This window comes from Myxocyprinus asiaticus, chromosome 8, assembly GCF_019703515.2.
Source record: "Myxocyprinus asiaticus isolate MX2 ecotype Aquarium Trade chromosome 8, UBuf_Myxa_2, whole genome shotgun sequence".
NCBI classification, from domain to species: Eukaryota; Metazoa; Chordata; class Actinopteri; order Cypriniformes; family Catostomidae; genus Myxocyprinus; species Myxocyprinus asiaticus.
The window spans coordinates 51,265,001-51,270,000 of NC_059351.1; the positions used below are offsets into that span (position 1 = coordinate 51,265,001).

Consider the following 5,000-nt stretch of genomic DNA (forward strand, 5'->3'; position numbering starts at 1 on the left):
CCACCCACAACACCCTAGCAACAAAATAGCAATAGACACTAAAAAACACTCAAAACATCTTAGCAACTGCATAGTGATGCCCTGGCAACTACCTACAGCACCCTAGCAACAATATAGCGATACGCTAAAACCCATTTAGATCACCTTAGAAAGCGCACTGTAACACCCTGGTAACCCCCCCACAACACCCTAGCAACAATATAGCGATACGCTAAAACCCATTTAGATCACCTTAGAAACTGCATTATAACCCCCCACAACACCCTAGCAACAATATAGCATTATGCTTAAAAAAACCCCACTCAGAATGCCTTGGTAACCACGTGGTAATGCCCTGGCAACCACCCACAACACCCTAGCAACAATTTAGCAATATATATGTTATAAAACACTCAAAACATCTTAGCAACTGCACAGTTGCGCCCTGTCAACTACCTACAGCACCCTTGCAACAATATAGCGATATGCTAAAATCCATTCAGATCACCTTAGAAACTGCATTGTAATGCCCCGGCAACCCCTAACAACAATATATGCTTAAAAAAACACTCAAAACATTTTAGCAACTGCATAGTTACACCCTGGCAACTACCTACAGCCCCTTAGCAACAATATAGAGATACGTTAAAACCCTTCAGATCACCTTAGAAACTGCACTGTAACGCCCTGGCAATCCCCCACAACACCCTGGCAACAATATAGCAATATATGCTAAAAACACTCAAAACATTTTAGCAAATGCATAGTTAAGCTCTGGCAACCACCCACAACACCCTAGCAACAATACAGCAATATAAAACCCACTGAGATCAACTTAGAAACCACATTGTAACACCCTGGCAATCACCCACAACTAGGATTGCCAACTGTCCTGTATTAGGCAGGATGTCCCATAGTTTGACTGAAATGAAGATGGGATGCCGGTTGTCCCTTATTTTAAATAAATAAACATCCCTATCCTGATTTTATTTTTTATCTATCAACATGATTGGCTAGGGAGAGTCTCCTGACTCCCGTCAAATCAAATCACACGTAAAAAACTTGAACGGCAGCTGTAGATCAGGCGCCATCTGTTATGGATGTGGAGGATACCTCAAGCACAGTTTACACCTGAACATCACAGCCGCACCTGAAAGGGCTTTTCGCAGTGAAAAAGGCCAATTGCTTGATTGTGTCATGTGAGTTTAACTTGCTCAAACAGATATCAGCATTAATCCTGCCACAAATTTGAAGAAACATATCGAGATACATTTCATATTTCTGCTTACTAGATTCTGTGTCTATAATGTAGCCTGTAATTTAACTATCACTGAGATTATTGGGTTGCTGTGAGAGATTAAGGCGATGTTATCAATAGGGCTGGGCAATAAAATGATCTTGATGTTTATCTGAAAAAAAATAAAATGAAAAAAAGAGAGATGTCCTTGATATCGATGATAAACTTTGAGTAATTTTCTATACTTGTATGTTCTACATCTAGACCAGGGGTGTTCATTACATCAATCGTGAGAGCAAGACAACCACAGGTTGGTTGATCTAGATAAAATATAAAAGATTGACTTTTTATTTCCTGACATCTGTAGCTATGTGCTGTTTGATTGACAGGTGGCTAATATTTGAGCGCTAATGCGGGTACGTATCTAAATGATCAAATACACTTTATAATTCCACCAATGCCCGTCTTGATCAGGCATTAATATAAACTCAGTCGGTTTGCTCTAAAGTGAACGTAAACAGTGGGACAAAAAGCGTATTTGCATCAACATGTCGGACTTGAAGTGTACATGTAACCGAATTGAGCACTTTCTAGTTGGCTATGTCATATAAAGGATAATAATCAAACAACATTAACAAGGAAACAAGAAAACCACTCACTACTTTTGGCTGAATAACTTGAGTAGCTTTAAAAGTATTAATACAACAGAATAAAACAGTGATATTTTTAATAATTGTTCGTTTTTTAATAATACTGACCCCAGATGTAGAGAGTGTGTTAATTGGTATAATAAATTACCAGGAATGTAGAGATGATAAAATAATTTATAATTATGCTTAGCCTTTATAAAGATAGAAAAGTATCAACATTTGTAGAGCCTTTAGCAGAACTTTCCACCAGTCACAAACTTCAGAAAATTGTGCATCATGCATTAAAGAATGAGAACACAACTATTGCTGGGCTTAAAAGATACAAGAACTAAATCAATGTTGAACATTGTATCTCAAAAGGAAGACAATGTGGCCCCCCATGTGCTACTTAAAGAAATAGTTCACACAAAAATGAAAATTCACTCATCATTTACTCACCCTCATGCCATCCCAGATTTGTATGATTTATTTTCTTCAGAAGAACACAAATGAAGATTTTTAGAAGAATATTTCAGCTCTGCAGGTCCTCACAATGCAAGTGAATGGGTGCCAAAATGTTGACGCTCCAAAAAGCACATAAAGGCAGCATAAAAGTAATCCATATGACTCCAGTGGTTTAATCCATGTCTTCTGAAGTAATATGACAGGTGTGGGTGAGAAAAAAGATCAATATTTAAGTCCATTTTTGCTAGAAATTCTTCACCTTGCCCAGTAGATGGCGATATGCATGAAGAATGTGAATCACCAAAAACAAAAGAAGAAGAAAGTGAAAGTTAAAGTGGAGATTGACTGAGCAGGGAGGAGAATTTATAGTAAAAATGGACTTAATTATTGATCTGTTTCTCACCCACACTTATCATATCGCTTCTGAAGACATGGATTTAACCACTGGAGGCACATGGATTAGGCTACTTTTATGCTGACTTGTGTGATTTTTGGAGCGTCAAAATTTTGGCACCCATTCACTTGTATTGTATGGACCAAAAGAGTTGAAATATTCTTCTAAAAATCTTAATTTGTGTTCAGCAGAAGAAGTAAAGTCATACACATCTGATATGGCATATAAGGGTGACTAAATGATGAGAGAATTTTCATTTTTGGGTGAATTATTCCTTTAAAGCCCAATGTGGCCCCTGTACCAATCAACTGCTCTACCGCCTCTATTGTGCGGGACATGACGCGCCAAGTGACCCAGATTTTGTAGTGTTTTTTTTTTGTTGTTGTTGTTGTTTGTTTTTGCATTTCTTGCATTGTTTTGAACATGTTTTATGCACAACAGTAACTCTCTCTGTTGACATTAAGGGAAATTTAGACCCTGCACATAAACTGATTTTAATGTAATTGAAAATAACTTAATCTTGTAATCATGTCGCCCTTTTATTTTATTTTATTTTATTTTTAATCACATTCATGTAGTGTTTACAGTATCATAGATAAGTGATGTATTTTAAAAGTTGTCAGTCACAAACAAATGTCTATATTTTTTATTCTTTCTGGCAAACAGCCATAAAAGGGAACGTAAATTACAGTATGCGTGCTAAATTTTTAAATTGCAGCATCAAGTTTTTATTATAAAGGGGCATAGCTTTCGTAACTCAGTACTCAATACTCACTACTCATGAGTACTTTTAAATGAGCTACTCTTTTACTCTTACTTGAGTAGTTTTTAGGACAGGTAATTTTACTCTACTCAAACTACATTTTTTAAGAAGTAACAGTACTTTTACTTGAGTATTATTTTTCAGTACTCTTTCCACCCCTGATGCTGATACCAGACTTGATCAGTTTAGTGTAGAATCGATTGTTTGAAAGGGGACTCCAAACCAACATCGACGTCTGATGAAGAGTTTTATTTACATTTACAGCAGAGATGACATCCAAAAATGTAGATACTGAGATTCACTCAGCTTGAGGAAAGTTCTAGAAGACAGAGTAGCGGACAGTATCTCTCTATCTATCTGACAGATGGGGGCGTGTGGGAGTATGTGTGTGTACAGGTTTGGATATACTTGAGAGGGACACATTTTTACAATGTCTGCATCAAGATGTTGAAAACCAGCTGATGTGGAAATGTTCATAAATCAGCCAAATCATGTTTTGCTTTAAATCTAAGAATGTCAAAGGGTGTGTGAAATCTTAAACTATGATGTCTGATACTATATTCAATCTGATCATTGTTGATTTTTGTGCAGTCAAACTTGATCTAAGTCACCATTCGTGTTTTTGCAGCATTATATAATCTGCACCACTGTAATTACAAGCAGTAAATCAGTCGCAGTAACAATCGTGTCATATATAAAGAATGTGAGGACCCGAAAGCAAAGATTTTGGAGATGTTTTGTGCATTTGTTTTGTTTGTCAAAAAACAAAAAAACAAAAAAAAAACCGAGGTGTTTGCTCAACCACGCTCATTTTCATTTTACTTAAAAAAAATTGAACTTCACATACCAATACCGTAAGTTTGTTTTTTCTACCATGGCTTTCCTTTTAATTATTGTTGTTTTATATCTAATCTTCACATAAATGTATTTAATTTTAATTAAGGCATTAGGATTTTTGTTTACCAGTTTCCGTGGTTGATCATCGGCTGCTCTCCACAATGTAGATGATCTCAGGTTTGTTTCTATAAACAAAACAAAACAAAAAAAACAAGAAAAAAATGTGCCTGTTTTTAAGATTTATGCAGATTTACGGAATTTTTTGAAATGAAATGTACTTTTTGGGGACTTTTTGTGTAGGCAAAACCACCCACCACACCACACCACAGCACAGCACACACACACACACACACACAGACACACACACACACACACACCACACACACACAGACACACACTTAAAAATTCCAATTAGAACCAATAAGGGTTTTACAGACTGATGTCATCAGTTCCAAATTAAACTTTTTATTCTGCAGTTCTTGAGAAAACATGGCAACTGGTGCTTTAAAGAACCCATTATACATTTTTCACTGATCTAGAACCGATAATAAAACATCATCCAAAACTTTTAAACCTCCAATGGACCATACAGTGAAATATGGTTCTTGATCAGAACCATTGACATTTCTTCAGTAGCATTTTGCAAAGGCGTCTGTGAATGGGGCTTATGCAGTCATGAAATCCTTTTCAGGCATG

At 36.4% G+C, this 5,000-nt stretch overlaps 1 protein-coding gene across 6 annotated transcripts in view; it reads right to left on the minus strand.

Moving 5' to 3' along the window:
- The window catches only part of peli1a (pellino E3 ubiquitin protein ligase 1a), a 23,011-nt gene that overhangs the window by 15,555 nt on the left and 2,456 nt on the right, over window positions 1-5,000 (minus strand). For 3 of the 6 annotated variants that reach the window (XM_051705619.1, XM_051705620.1, XM_051705618.1), the window contains exon 2: window positions 4,431-4,489. The exons of the other annotated variants lie outside the window; for them this stretch is intronic. The gene's annotated coding sequence lies outside the window, so the exon portion shown is untranslated. The remainder of the gene's footprint in view (window positions 1-4,430; window positions 4,490-5,000) is intronic. 6 annotated transcript variants of the gene reach the window in all.